At 37.2% G+C, this 17,500-nt stretch overlaps 1 protein-coding gene across 1 annotated transcript in view; it reads left to right on the forward strand.

The window, feature by feature from the left end:
- Positions 1 to 17,500, forward strand: part of LOC144978010 (uncharacterized) — a 194,024-nt gene that overhangs the window by 117,089 nt on the left and 59,435 nt on the right. The window lies entirely within an intron of this gene.

Consider the following 17,500-nt stretch of genomic DNA (forward strand, 5'->3'; position numbering starts at 1 on the left):
GAAAGTTAATATAGATCGCTCCCATTCTCACATCGAGATAAACCAACTGTTGATTGACCTGCCTGTCCGTAGCCATCGTTAACATATAGCCTGACACTGCCCAAAAAATTATTATGTCAAAAAACAAGTCTTTGGCCACAAAAGAAAAGAAATCGTGAGTTGTATTCAACAGGTCAAAAACGAATGGGATCACTTGTTTCCTTGAGCTCTACTTACGACAACTCACTTGACGGTGCAAAAAACCTAGAAAATGACGTAAAACTATAAGTCCTAGTGGGCTCTAGCGTAGCCGTTGTCATGTAAAAGCCTGACACTGAAATCCAAAAGGACTGGCAATTTGACGTCATTATTTGGTTTTTGCACCGCCTAGTGAGTTGTTAGTAGAGCTCATGGAAACAAGTTATTTCATTGGTTGAACTATTGAATACAACTCACGATTTGTTTTCTTTTGTGGCCAAAGACTGGCATTTTGACGTCAGTTTTTGGTCAGTGTCAGGCTATGAGTAAACGATAGGTTCGGTTCTAGTGGCTATAAGTTAACGATGGGTTCGGTTCTAGTGGCTATAAGTTAACGATAGGTTCGGTTCTAGGGGCTATAAGTTAACGATGGGTTCGGTTCTAGTGGCTATAAGTTAACGATAGGTTCGGTTCTAGTGGCTATAAGTTAACGATGGGTACGGTTCTATTGGCTATAAGTTAACGATGGGTTCGGTTCTAGTGGCTATAAGTTAACGATGGGTACGGTTCTAGTGGCTATAAGTTAACGATGGCTACGGTTTTAGTGGGTATAAGTGAACGATGGCTACGGTTCTAGTAGCTATAAGTGAACGATGGCTTCGGTTCTAGTGGCTATAAGTTAACGATGGCTACGGTTCTATTGGCTATAAGTTAACGATGGCTACGGTTCTAGTGGCTATAAGTTAACGATGGGTTCGGTTCTAGTGGCTATAAGTTAACGATGGCTACGGTTCTAGTGGCTATAAGTTAACGATGGCAACGGTTCTAGTGGCTATAAGTTAACGATGGCTTCGGTTCTAGTGGCTATAAGTTAACGATAGGTTCGGTTCTAGTGGCTATAAGTTAACGATGGCTACGGTTCTAGTGGCTATAAGTAAACGATGGCTACGGTTCTAGTGGCTATAAGTTAACGATGGCTACGGTTCTAGTGGCTATAAGTTAACGATGGCTACGGTTTTAGTGGGTATAAGTGAACGATGGCTACGGTTCTAGTGGCTATAAGTTAACGATGGCTACGGTTTTAGTGGGTATAAGTTAACGATGGCTACGGTTCTAGTGGCTATAAGTTAACGATGGCTACGGTTTTAGTGGGTATAAGTGAACGATGGCTACGGTTCTAGTGGCTATAAGTTAACGATGGCTACGGTTTTAGTGGGTATAAGTTAACGATGGCTACGGTTCTAGTGGCTATAAGTTAACGATGGCTACGGCCTGTCATTGTGTTGGCTGGAATAGTCGATAAACAACCGGAATTTTTGGCTTAGAGCTAAAAGAAAAACAATACAACTTGAGCTTTTATATAGCGCGATATCCACTAAACGTGCTCAAAGCGCTTTACCTGGCTAACAGCAACATGAAAGAAGTTACACGGCGCCTAACTGGCGATATTAGTAGCAGTAGTGGTTGTAGTCGTAGTAGTAGTAGTAGTAGTAGTAGTAGTAGTAGTAGTAGTAGTAGTAGTAGTAGTAGTAGTAGTAGTAGTAGTAGTAGTAGTAGTAGTAGTAGTAGTAGTAGTAGTAATAGTAGTAGTAGTAGTAGTAGTAGTAGTAGTAGTAGTAGTAGTAGTAGTAGTAGTAGTAGTAGTAAATCAGTATATTTTAGCCTTATATAACATATCCAGCACATATACTGTCACACAAACACAAAACTCTCTCTCTCTCTCTCCCTCCCTCTGTGCGTGTGTGTGCGTGTGTTCGTGTGTGCGTGTGTGTATTTATTTTTTATTCTTTCTCACTCTGTGTGTGTGTATGTGTGTGTGTCACATCGAAGTACATCCTCCATGAAATTGTTATTAATAATTCTTATTTCATTGATTCTTTATTTAAATATAAAAGAAATTGAACAATGTCATAAAATTGTCAGCATTCTTTTTTTTTTTTTTCTTTTTTTTTTTTTGGTGTTTTATTTATTTTCAGGACATCTTACATAATAATGAACAACTACATAATTAATCATTGGATTATTTCAAATATTTGTATGTACATTATCAAACATTATCAGCCCATGCCAAATGCAGCGGTAACAAAACTCTGGTTATACCAGAAAAAAATCCGTCTGGAGCAAAAACAATTCGGGTTACGGGCAACTTCCGTCAAATTCCGGTGAAGTTAAAATTTTCCAAGGATACCTCCACCCCCCTGTCCAGTCACTACTGATACAACCACCACCACCACATCATCTTCATTACCACTACTACTACAACCACCACCACATCATCATCATCATCATCATCATCATCATCATCATCATCATCATCACCACTGCTACTACTACAACCACAACCACCATCACCACCACGTCATCATCACTATTACTACAACCATCACTACCACTACTACTACAACCACCACCGCATCATCATCATCACTACAACTACAACCACCACCACCACATCATCATTACCACTACAGCAACAACCATCACCACCACCACATCATCACTAACACTACTACTACAACCACCACCATCACTACCACTACTTCTACAACCACCACCACCACACTATCATCACTACCACTACTACTACAACCACCACCTCATCAACTTCATTACAACTACTACTACAACCACCACCATCATCACATTATCATCACTACCTCTCCTACTACAACCACCACCACATCATCATCATAATCACTACTGCCAGTACTTCAACTACAACCACCATCACCACCACATCATCATCACTACTACTACAACCATCACTACCACCACTACTACAACCACATCACCATCCCTATCACCACTACTACAACAACAACTCCATCACCGTCCCCACCACTACTGCAATAATCACCACATCACCATCCCTGCAACTACTATTACAACCACCACAACGCCACCCCAACCACCGCCAATACTACTGCAACCAGTGTTGCAAGCGCCGTAAAAACCCTTCAAAGAAATTTAGCTCAAATCTCTCTCTCTCTCTCTCTCTCTCTCTCTCTCTCTCTCTCTCTCTTCACACAAACACACACATACACACATGCACACACACACACACACACACACACACATCAATAAATTGCGCTCACTGGATTAATTTTCATGTTCACCTTCCTGTACTTGCCAATAATAGCTCATCACAAATACTTTGACCTCAAACGTTAGACTCGTTAGTTTTTCAATTTCATGTTTCTCTACTTTATCATTAGATGCACTTTTAGCACTCACACACTCTCTCTCTCTCTCTCAAACACACACACAAACATACACAAATCAATAAATTGCGCTCACTGGATTCATGTTCATGTTCATTTCCTGTACTTGCCAATAATAGCTCATCAAAAATACTTCAACCTCAAACTTTAGACTCGTTAGTTTTTCAAGTCCGTGTTGCTCTACTTATCACTACATGCACTTTTAGCACACACACACACACACACACACTCACACACACACACACGCACACTCTCTGTCTTTTTTTCTCTCTCTCTCTCTCTCTCAAACACACACACACACACATACACTACAACCGCCACCACCACCACATTTTCATCAACACTTCTACTACAACCACCACCATCACTACTACTACTACTACTACTACTACTACTACTACTACTACTACTACTACTACTACAAATAACTACTACTACTACTAACTACTACACTACTAACTACTACTACTACTACTAAACTACTACATACTACTACTACTACTACTAACTACTACAACTACTACTACTAACTACTAACTACTACTACTACTAACTAATACTACTACTAACTACTAACTACTAACTAACATAATACTATTACTACATATAACTAACTACTACTACTACTACTAACTAACTAACTACTACTACTACTACTACTAAAACAACAACCACCACCAACACATCATCCTCACTACCACCATTATTACAATCACTACCATTAGGATTTGGAGCTTTACTTCATTGGAAATAAGGAAACTTTTGGACTGTATTTGGCAATGTGTTTATATATCATAATATAAGTTCTAATCAGTTATCTATTAGATCTATACAATATTTAAACACGAACCAAATACCATCCAAATTTCCTTTTTTGTGTGCGGAAATTCCTCTTTCGGCATTGAAATTCCTGTGAGTCAAATTGAAAATTGACGTCTCTGCAAGTTTTACTCTTCTCGTCAAATTTCCAATGCCCGTATCGAAGGAGTAATCTTTGCCCATTGATTTGACAGTGCGTGAAAATGGTGCCTCACATCAAAGTCGGTTTTCTCAAAACTTGGTTTTTACACTCTCCCTACTTCAAACGGTCATATCTCGTTAATGAATAATCAGAATATTATAAATTTGATATCAAATTTTAAAGCATAAAATAAGCTATGATTGAGTACCAAAATTCCAAAATTGAAAAATCCGACTTAATACCGTTTCGAGGCGGAGGTCACAATTTTCCAAAAGATAGGTGATATGATCGAATATTATTTTTTGATATTATATTATGCGGGCTGCTGAATTTTGTACCCGTTGTAATTTAGCAGTTAAATTCAGTGGAGACCCGACAAAAGGGAATTGCAATAATCAAGTTTTGATAAAACCAAAGAAACCATTAATTTTTTAGTCTAAAACTTTCTGACAAAGAATATTCTATTGATTTCACAAGTCAAAGATTTACAGACATTTTTTATACGGAATGACATGGATAGATTTCCAAGACCCCCAGATTCCTAACCTGCTTAGATAGATTAATGCACTTCACTGATTGATCACTTGACGCCCGTGTTACGTCAAATGTTTTTACTAGAATTTGGCGTTATCAAAACCACCGTGTTTATTTTTTTAGGGGTTTTACTGCGCTTCCGAGATACACGGAGATGTGGTATTCATTATGACAACCCTGCAAAATGAGGGATTCGCTGAAAGAAGAAGAAGAAGAAGAAGAAGAAGAAGAAGAAGAAGAAGAAGAAGAAGAAGAAGAAGAAGAAGAAGAAGAAGAAGAAAAGAAGAAGAAGAAGAAGAAGAAGGAGGAGGAGGAGGAGGAGGAGGAGGAGGAGAAGGAGGAGGAGGAGGAGGAGGAGGAGGAGGAGGAAGAGAAGAAGAAGAAGACGCTTTCGACACTATTATCGTTAGAGGAATATCCCCGCTAGTTAATAAGGAAAGAAAAACACCAAAACAACCTGAGCATTAATATAGAAAATATATCCTTTATACGTGCTCAAAGCACTTTACAAGGGTCCCTAGCCAACAGCAACACTTAACACCTGTTACACATGGCACCTGTTAGGCGATATTAATTTTTTTTTTCGGACAGTGACAACGATGTTAATGGCCAGGTATCATTTAACACATGAGTACGGTGAAAGAATGTGAGTAAAGAGCATTTTCCAAGGACTCAACTGTGCGCCGTTCACAGCAGGACTTGAACCGTGGGCTTTCAGATCCGAATGATTGCCATGTCACTATACCACATAGCCGGAAAATGATAGAGAAGAAGTTGCAGATCTGACATTAGAATCACCAACGAAAAAGCAAGATAAATGGGATGGGCTTGTAAAAAAATAACAATAAAAACCAAATCAAATTAAGCTTTTATATAGAGCAATATCCACTAAAAGTGCTCAAAGCGATTTAAAAGGGCTCATTAGCCAACAGCAACGCTTAACATGTAGAATGAGATATTACATTTTTTTCCGGAAATAAATAAACAGATAAATTAAATGGATAAATCAGTGAATAAATAAATAAATAAATAACCCTTACTGGACCATACGGGCACCATAACAATATATAAACACACATACAAATAATCTTCCATTCTCACTGTAATTAGAATCGGTATATCTAGGAATAATACGATTATCGTGGATGAATTGTTGGGCCTTTTGTGAGTTGATTTCACGTACGTCAGTTACAATTAATTACCTTCCGTTCTAGTAAGCAAAAGCAATTAGAAATACGAGTTGTATCAACGCACACGCAGGCACACACATACACACACACACACATACACACACACACATATATATATATATCCCGGCCTGACATCCACTTACGGGCCTTGTTTAACATTGCTGTAATGGGCAATATTTTACGTCATTTTTAAAGATTTCTGTTACAACCTGGGTGGGGTTCCTGACCTCCCATTGTGGCCAAGGAGGCACATACTGTGTCTTCTATCCCCCTATGTCTGTTTTCCATTGGCTTTCTGTCTTTGTCTTGGAATGAGATTACTTGGTTTTGTCCTGGCCCTGGCCGGATACACCGGCTGAGAGGGGAACAGTCAAATGTATCGTTAGTTTTGGGAGATTATATTTTTTTCCTTGTAAATCATCTCTCTGTTATGAGCTGTATTATGTTTTGTTTATGTTTTATATATAATTTGTAAACCTTTGAGTGTATTCCTCTTAGTGGGGACCTGTGCTTGTGTCTGGATAAGACTTTTAGGTGATTCAAACTAAGCACTTAGATAGTTTGCTCTTGGAATCTACATATGTTTTCTATTTGAACCTATTCCTCTTCGTCTTACCTTTTCTTGGGTGCTTTAATTGTAATTCTAGCACTTTTTACTATCCCATTTTCTTATTTTTATAGGCACGGATATGACCTAAAAGTGTTGCAAGCGCCGTTAAACCCTTAAAAACAAAAACAAAATCTGTTACAACAATGGGCCCATGAGAAATTTGGTTAATCACACCAGCAAATAAGCGCACGTCGCTAAAAACAACCCAAAAAACACATCGAGCGAGTTTCAAATAGCACTACTACAAAGGATGAAACTGTGGAAATAATTATTTGCCATAGAAGCGGAAAAGAGTTATTTCCCTTGGATCATCGACTTCATCAAAACCCTGTCCCCCGACTGCTAGATATTCTTCTTTTAGTTTTCTTCTTCTCACAGCCTTTCCCCAACCCTTTAATCTAAGAATGTATGTAAAGCACAGGGAATATCTTGTATGGATGAATGACCAAAAAGAGACGTGTTGGTTTGTTTGTTTGTTTGTTTTGTTTTGTTTTGTTTTTTTTTTTAAATAGTGCACCAATCACATTGGACACAATAAACAATTACACGGAAGGAGGGAGAGAAATCGATTAAAGGGACATCACTCTTTCCATTTTCTACCTCTATGGATTTCCACACTTCTCATATTTATTGAGTTATATCCCCTTCTCACTCCAATGGATTGTAAAGTGATTTTAACAAACAAACATCCTGTCCTTCATAACCAAGATCAAAGAAATGAAGAAAAAAAAAGTGAGTTTGAAAAATATAAGAAAAAAAACCCCAAACAATTAGAGCTTTTTATATAGCGCAATATCCACTAAACATGATCTAAGCGCTTTATAAAGGGTTCCTGGCCAATAGCAACATGTAACGTGTAGAACGAGACGTGACGCCTGTTAGGTGATATTACAATTTTTTTCCGACAGAGACAACGCTGTTAACGGCCAGGTACTCATTTATATAACTCGAGTACGGTGAGAGAAGGTGATGAGTAAAGAGCCTTTTCGAAGGACTCAACAATGCGCCGAGCGAGGCTCGAACCCAGGACCTTCCAATCCGAAAGCGAGTGTCATACCACTAGACCACATAGCCGCTTTGGTTTGAGAGTACCTACATAATATTATATTTGTGACCCTTCGCGTCCAAACGGTATTAAGTCGGGATGGTTAAGATGTTGAAAATTTAGTTTAGAGCCAGAAATATCAGACTTGTGTTGAGTTTGTATGTTTTATTGAGGAGAATGGATACCATATTTTAGGGTGCTAATGTCAACAATTTATATTTTTGACTAGTTTAACATTAAATTCCGCTTTTAAGCATCTGGTTCGTTCCGTCATAAAACCGTTTTGAGGCGATGGGTCACATTTGCACTTTCAACCATGAGTCCAAAACATTTTGGGCAGATTATCAGACCTCCGTATATGTAGACGTCGATCGTGATTACACAACACAACACACACACGCACGCACACACACACATACATACACACTTACAGCACACACACACACACACACACACACACACACGGTAGAGAGCTGCCTGTTGTTGATGTTGACGATGTGGTAACGTTGTCAAGCGACTTGTTGACGTCTTGTGTGATGGATATTTGTTTTAGAGTGGCATTCTACCATCATGGCGTACCACTCGGTGACATCTCCATGCCATCCATTGTCATTCGTCTGTCCCACTACTACCACTATCTACTACCATCCCATGACTACAATACCTCTTGTTATGTATTATAACGTTCTTTAACGTTCAATAAGAAAGGGACGTATCTGTCTATCTATCTATCTATCTATCTATCTATCTATCTATCTATCTATCTATCTATCTATCTATCTATCTATCTGTCTATCTATCTATCTATCTATCTATCTATCTATCTATCTATCTATCTATCTATCTATCTATCTATCTATCTATCTTATCTATCTATCTATCTATCTATCTATCTATCTATCTATCTATCTATCTATCTATCTATCTATCTATCTATCTATCTATCTATCTATCTATCTATCTATCTAATCTATCTATCTATTACTATATCATCTATCTATCTATCTATCTATCTTTCTATCTATCTATCTATCTATCTATCTATCTATCTATCTATATTAACTCACTCAATCCTGGATATTTTTTGCTACTTTTCAAAATTGGAAAAAAAAAATGTATTAAAAATGAACATGCGCATAGATATTTTCATTCAACTACCTTTAACATGTAAACATTAAAAACATTAGCTTTGATACTACGTCCCCCCCCCCCCCCTTTTCAGTAGTGTTAAATGGTCTTCCTCCTCCTCCCCCCCCCCCCCTCTCCTTTCAGTATTGTATAATGGTTCCCCCCCCCTTTTTTTTTTCAATATTGTTTAATAGTCTCCCCCCTCCCCTCCCCCCCCCATCCTTCCAGTATTGTTTAATGGTCTGATTATATCACAATCATCATACCCCCTTCTCTATTGCAGAGTAATTTTTTGTTTACACTACATATCTCTCAGCTGACTCATTTCACAGTCAGTCGCCTTTTTCAACGACAAACCCTTTTGCATATCAACCGCATATACCGGTATAAATAGGATTCAATTGTCTGATATCACGTCGCTCAGCAACGGCGGCCATCGCGGTTCTAAACAAAGAAAATCGGTACTTTTTATTCTTAATACTGGCTAGAACTTTTCATATTTCTTGTGACCAGAATGTGTAAAAGTCAAAACATGATCAGATCTATAACGTTTTTTTCCCTCTGGATACGCTTTTATGCTCGTCGGAGAAATATTTCATAAGGGCGTCCGATATTGTTCCGATAGTTTACAGCCAGTTACTAAGTTACCATGCGTCATTACGAGGGAAGTGACGTCATGACTGTTGAAGCGTATTGCCAAATCCATTCCGATACCCATTTATTCCACTCAAATATCCGTTCTGTTATAACGACTCATTTTAAAAATCTTTCCTATCGTCGCTATATCGGTCTTTTATATAATGTATGGGGAAACAAATTAAATTAATATAGTATAAGATTTCAGTCCCACCCATTTTATGATCTATTTCTATTGTTCATCACTCTGTCATGGTTAACACCCACCCTATTGGAAAACATGAATATTCATAACCCTCTCGTGTAAGTAAGACTTTAACGAATTCATTGAATTGTTTACATATCATAAATTGATTTATTATGTGCGACCCGCCGTGTCAAAGAGGTGCTCTGTTCTGTTCTTCTCTGTTTTGTTCCCATACGAAACCTCGCCATTTTCACTCTTTCGTGAGTATTTTCACGATCACCGGCTTCAGGCAGCCCCTACCGTTTTCTACTATGTCAAGATGAACAGAATCCGTGAAACTGACGTTTTAGCCATACATATATGGAAAAACAACAACAGCAAAAACACCTAAGAACTTATAGATAGTATGCGCTTGGTTAAGAAGCTCATAACATTGCCACCCGGAAGTATAACGGACCAACACACAAAACTATGTGTAACCTTAAACGTTTATAGTCTGGATAATACAGTTTAGTGAGAATTAATTACTCATAAAATGCAGATGGCAAAAAAAAAAAAAAAAAAAAAAAAAAAAACAATAACAAAAACCTGAGTGACGTCGTCTTCGCTCTGTCTAGAGATAGTTCTTAGTTGACGTCACTCAGGTGTTTGTTATTGTTTTTTTGCCATCCGCCTTTTTGAATTATTCTCACTAAACTGTATTCACCAGACTATAAACGTTTAAGGTTACACAGAGTTTTGTGTGTTGGTCCGTTATACTTCCGGATGGCAATGTTGTGAGCTTCTTAGCCAAGTGCATACTATCTATATTATTCTTTTTGGAGTTATTTCTAGAATCATGCTTAATTCCTTGGTCAAAATACGCTTCAACAATCGCAATGTTCCCTTCCCTCGTAATGACGCATGGTAACTTAGTAACTGCCTCTAAACTATCGGAACAATGGCGGACGCCCTTATGAAATATTTCTCCGACGAGCATAAAAGTGTATCCAGAGGAGAAAAACATTATAAATATGATCATGTTTTGACTTTTATACGTTCCGATCACAAGACATATGAAAAATTCTAGGCAGTATGAAGAATAAAAAGTAATGATTTTCTTTGTTTCGAACCACGATGGCCGCCGTTGCCGGGCGACGTGACATCAGACTATTAAATTCAATTCTTTACTGAATTTTATTCACAGACCCGGTGTTTGTCGATGACGGATTCCAAATTTATGGTGAAAGTTACGTTTTTTTGCAAATGACGTATGCATACTATATTATACAGGTCTGACATCCGAACCCAATTATGGGCCAAGTTTAACATTGTTGTAATGGATAATATTTTGCGTCGTTTTTTTTTTTAGATTTCCATTACTACAACGAAGGGCCCCATAAGGAATTGGGTTATCAGACCTTCAAACAAGTGCACGTCAGTTTCCAAATTGTTCCGTCATTCAGTCGTTTTCAAGAAAATAAGTTGTCGGCTCATTCATGAATAATAATGTGAAATTGAATGTAAGCTTCAATTTAATTTAATTACAAAAACAGATCAAATGAACGTTTCGGGTTTCCCATTTATCAACTAAACAGGATGAATGAAACACCACAGAGGAATGAGATGATGTCGTAGTGGCGAAGTTAAGATGAATCAACAAAACAATTTAACTACGCCACTACCACATTATCTCATTCATCTGTGCTGTTTCATTCATCCTGTTTTGTTGATAAAGGGGAAACCCGAAACTTTCATTTGATCTGTTTTTGTAATTAAATTGAAGCTTACATTCAATTTCACATTATTATTTATTTCTTCGAGCTTCGAGCAGCAACCTTTACACAGCTCATTCATGTCATACGAAGTTTCAAAATGTTTGCTCTGAAAAAAAAACACAAAAAAACAAAACAATCATAGGAACATTCGATTTTGAGATTTTCTTTCTTTTTTTTTTTGGTTTGTTTGTTTGTTTCTACATGTTAATGTTGACTTGCACTTATTCGCAGGTCTGATAACCCAATTCCTTATGAATTCATTGTTGTAATAAAAATCTCCACAAAAAAAAGACGCAAAATTCTTTCCATTACAACACTATGTTAAACTAGGCTCATTAGTTGGTTCGGATGTCAGACTTGCATATATATACACGTTGTAACTGGTCAATTCGGGATGTTGGCTCCTGAAATCTCACGGGAAATCACGGAACTATTCCTTAGTTACCGTATACAACATAATTTCATAAAAGTTCCTTTTACAGATGCAGATAAAAAAAAACGTGCAAACTCCTTCAACCCTCTTTCACGCCTCTTTCGTATTTGATGCAAAGTGCAAAGTCATCTTGAATTTATGTCGTTTCGCAAATGCTTCATTTGACAACTTTTTACTAAACGCAACCCCGTATTATTTGCCGAAACACTGACAAAATAAAAAGTCAACTTTTTCTACCAAACACAACCTACTTACACCCTGTTGTGTTGACTTTGTTAAACGGTTTATCCAAAAAATGGACTCTTCCGTAAATAAATAGCAATCTCTCACCTCACCAGATGTATCTGTGACTTGTTGAATAGGCTTCAACAGTCGTGACGTCACTTCCCCAGTAATGACGCAGAATATCTCAGTAACTGGTTCTAAACTACCGGAACAATGGCGGACGCCCTTATGAAATACTTCTCCGACGAGCATAAAAGTGTATCCAGGGGAGAAAAACTTTATAAATCTGATCATTTTTTAAATTTTATACATTCTGATCATGACATGTGGAAAAGTTCTAGCCAGCACGAAGAATAAGAAGTACCGATTTTCTTTGTTTAGAACAAAGCTGCTCGTTGCTGGGCGAGGTGACATCAGACTATTGCATCCTATTGACTCTTCCTAAAAACGAACAACAATCTTTGCCCCGTGATATTGGTTTTTAAATGGACTGTACACAACTACTACTACTACTACTACTACTACTACTACTACTACTACTACTACTACTACTACTACTACTACTACTACTGTACTACTACTACTACTACTACTACTACTACTACTACTACTACTACTACTACTACTACTACTACTACTACTACTACTACTACTACTACTACTACTAACTACTACTACTACACTACTACTACTACTACTACTACTACTACTACTACTACTACTACTACTACTACTACTACTACTACTACTAACTACTACTACTACTACTACTACTATACTACTACTACTACTACTACTACTACTACTACTACTACTACTACTACTACTACTACTACTATACTACTATATATATTAGTAGTAGTATATACTACTACTAACTACTACTACTACTACTACTACTACTACTACTACTACTACTACTAACTACTACTACTACTACTAACTACTACTACTACTACTACTACTACTACTAACTACTACTACTACTACTACTACTACTACTACTAACTACTACTACTACTACTACTACTACTACTACTACTACTACTACTACTACTACTACATACTACTACTACTACATACTACTACTACTACTACTACTACTACTACTACTACTACTAACTACTACTACTACTACTACTACTACTACTACTACTACTACTACACTACTACTACTACTAACTACTACTACTACTACTACTACTACTACTACTACTACTACTAAACTACTACTACTACTACTACTACTACTACTACTACTACTACTACTACTACTACTACTACTACTTTATTTTCATTCTTTCGGAAATTCATTTTACAGACGTGTCGTACAAAATTTTTTTAAAATCACTAAAATTTGCAACCATATCACATAGCATTAATTAGAAAAAAAAAGACTAGTACTGATATTTTATGTATAATTTTATGGTGTTTAGAATTTTTTTTTAATGAATCAAATGAAGTTAAATTTCGAAAATAGACTTTAAATTATTTACATATTTGTGGTGACATATAATATATAAACTTACCTGTAAAATTAAATTTTCATACCGAGAAATAAGGTTCATGGATTTTATCCCGGTTTCAATAGCGTGAAACGGACAATAATAATTGCTTTTACCCTTTGGATAGGATGTTAGTCTATCGCAAAGTACCTACTTTCCTCCCTCCAGATCTAAAAGACCCAGTTACCCATTCACTGTTGGGTGAAGAGACAGGGTGTCAGAAAAATATCTCGACTGCACCCGGACTCGGTCATCGTCCCATTTGATTGTGAAGCGAGTGCTCTACCAAATTGAACTATCTTGGGGACCCCACAATTACATAGTGTTACAATATAGATAGTATGCGCTCGTTACGAGGCTCACAACATTGCCATCCGGATTTATAATGGACCAACACACAAAACTATGAGTAACCTTTAACGTTTATAGTCAGGATAATACAGTTAAGTTTATGATGTTTTGTTGTTAAATTGAATTCGTATCACGTTTCCATCAAACTTGTGTTACTGTAATATGTTCTGTTTTATATTTCTGTAAAGCGCTTAGAGCCTGTGACAACGGGGTAAAGCTCAATATAAATGCCATTTTATTATTATTATAAAGTGATGATTACTCGTAAACGTGGATGGCAAAAAGTGATAACATAGACCTGAGTGACGTCAATTTCGTTCTATCTATATTTTTGCCATATTGGGTTGAAACGAAGACATCGTTAACTTATAGCATGACACTCGAACCCACTAGGACTTATAGATCGACGTCATTTTTAAAGGTTTTTTTGCACCGTCTAGTAGAGCTCAAGGTAACACGTGATTCCATTGGTTGAACTATTGGATACAACTCACGATTTGTTTTCTTTTGTGGCCAAAGACTGGCATTTTGACGTCATTTTTTTGGTCAGTGTCAGGCCGTAGCCATCCTTAACTTGACGTCAAAATGCCAGTCTTTGGCCACAAAAGAAAACAAATCGTGAGTTGTATTCAATAGTTCAACCAATCAAATAACTTGTTTCCATGAGCTCTACTAACGACAACTCACTAGGCGGTGCAAAAACCAAATAATGACGTCAAATTGCCAGTCCTTTTGGATTTCATTGTCAGGCTATAACATAACGATGGCTACGGTCAGACTATAAGTTAACGATGGCTACGATCGATTGAAAGCACGTCTGAGAAGTACAACAAGAGTCCGCATCGCATGACCAACAGCTGGAAGCATCAACTGTTTTAGCCACAGGTAGCTTGATAGAACTTCATACCTAGCCCCTCCTCCACCCCCTTCTCAACCCCCCCCCCCCTTCTCTCTCTCTTATTCCCCCCCCCCCTCCCAACCCCCATCACCCCACCAGAAACACTGTCCCGTTCGATTCGATTCGTCTCAGAGAAGCGACAGGTGAAAATGGATAAACGACGCGAAGCAAGGCCCATAACGAAACCATGATAGAGTGTATCTCGTAGATAAAATGTACATCATCGGACCTTATTAGTAGATAGCGGATATACTTAATATATATTACAAATCTAACGTGATATGAACTGTATATAATATAGGAATATATTTAATTAAAAAATAGGAGAAGATTAATTATCATTCCATACAGAAAGTTTTGAAAAAAAACTCTTGAATAGTATTTGAGTAATTGGACATTTAATGGGATCGAAATCTTCAATGTTGATTTTCTCAAAACAGTAAAATCTGGGATAGCCAACTTGTCTTTAAAAACGTCCATATATCTTTATTAAAATGAATCAAATGTGACCAGAGTGCATTAGGGATATGTAGCTATATATGTAAGGATGGTGAACTTTATAGGCAATTTGTGATATTTTTTTTTCAATTAAAAGAGTGATTGATTCAATATTTTACATTGTGAAATGGTGTTAGATTCAATCTTGTACATGGTAAAATGGTGTTAGATTCAATCTTGTACATGGTAAAATGGTGTTAGATTCAATCTTGTACATGGTAAAATGGTGTTAGATTCAATCTTGTACATTTGTAAAATGGTGTTAGATTCAATCTTGTACATGGTAAAGTGGCGTTAGATTCAATATTGTACGTGGTGTTAGATTCAATCTTGTACATTTGTAAAATGGTGTTAGATTCAATCTTGTACATGGATTACTCAGCATTCCAGTTTGGGACTAGATTTGCATACGAGCAGATTCCAATTGAATTTTGTCGATGATTTTGTGGCCGTCAGAGGTTGGAGTGAAATATTCTAAAATTACGAGGGTATCTTCAAGATGGAATACTTTGGTTGATTTTATTCCTCCTCCTCCCCATTCCTCCTCCTTCTCCTCCTCCTCCTCATCATCATCATATACATCATCGTCGTTGTCGTCGTCACCGTTGTCGTCGTCGTCCTCCTCCTCTTCCTCCTCCTCCTACTACTTCTACTACTACTGCTACTACTACTACTACTACTACTACTACTACTACTACTACTACTACTACTACTACTACTACTACTACTACTACTACTACTACTACTACTACTACTACTACTACTACTACTACTACTACTACTACTACTACTACTACTACTACTACACTACTACTACTACTACTGCTACTACTACTACTACTACTACTACTACTACTACTACTACTACTACTACTACTACTACTACTACTACTACTGCTACTACTACTACTACTACACTACTACTACTACTACTACTACTACTACTACTACTACTACTACTACTACTACTACTTACTACTACTACTACTACTACTACTACTAGCTACTACTACTACTACTACTACTACTACTACTACTACTACTATACTGCTACTACTACTACTATACTGCTACTACTACTACTACTACAACTACTACTACTATTACTACTACTACTAACTACTACTACTACTACTACTACTACTACTACTACTACTACTACTACTACTACTACTACTACTACCTATACTACAACAACTACTACAACTACCACCACCACCACTACTTCTATCTAAAGATAATCAAGATGACGTCACTCAAACCTTTATTATTGTTTTTTTGCCATCCGCGTTTATGAGTAATTCTCACTAAACTGTATTAACCAGACTATAAACGTTAAAGGTTACACATAGTGTTGTGTGTTTGTACTGTATACTTCCGGATGGCAATGTTGTGAGTTTCTTAGCCAAGCGCACAGTATTTATTGAACCAAATCAGCAAACTTTGTGTAAACTTAAACGTTTAGAATATGATCGGGAAAATCGAGTTATGAATTTCACCCATTTGGCGGTAATAAAACAATAACAATGATCAGAGAGAGGGGTCGGGTTCATTCACTTTATTGTTTATAAACAACTATGTGTATGTTTGTCCGAGCACGTTAGACGGGGTGTCGAAAAACCCATGTTTTGATTGGCCAAAAATCTACGGGTTAATTAACCAACGATGCCTGCCCCCTAGTATCTTAATACTTATTTTTGATCACGTGGTTACACGATTTGATGCTAACTAACACTCTTCAACAGTCGTAACGTCACTTCCTTCCTAATGACTTAGTACCTTCCTAATGACTTAGTAACACTGGCTCTAAACTATCGGAACAATGGCGGACGCCGTATGAAATATTTCTCCGGCGAGCATAAAAGCGTTTCCAGAGGAAAAAAAAAACCCCTATAAATTTGATCATGTTTTGACTTTTACACATTCTGATCACAAGGCATTAGTAAAGGGAATGAAAAGTTCTAGCCAGCATGAAGAATAAAAAGTAATGATTTTCTTTGTTTAGAACCAAGATGGCCGCCGTTGCAGGGCGGCGTGACATCAGACTACTGAATCCTATGGGTATGTTTTTAAAGATAAAATTATTTCCCGACTGAATGGATTCCAGGGTCAAAGGTCACGAGTACATCCGGGTCACGTGTGTC

The sequence above is a fragment of the Berghia stephanieae genome, chromosome 8 (assembly GCF_034508935.2).
Source record: "Berghia stephanieae isolate SIO BIC M18660-M18661 chromosome 8, UCSD_Bste_1.3, whole genome shotgun sequence".
Classification (NCBI taxonomy): Eukaryota; Metazoa; Mollusca; class Gastropoda; order Nudibranchia; family Aeolidiidae; genus Berghia; species Berghia stephanieae.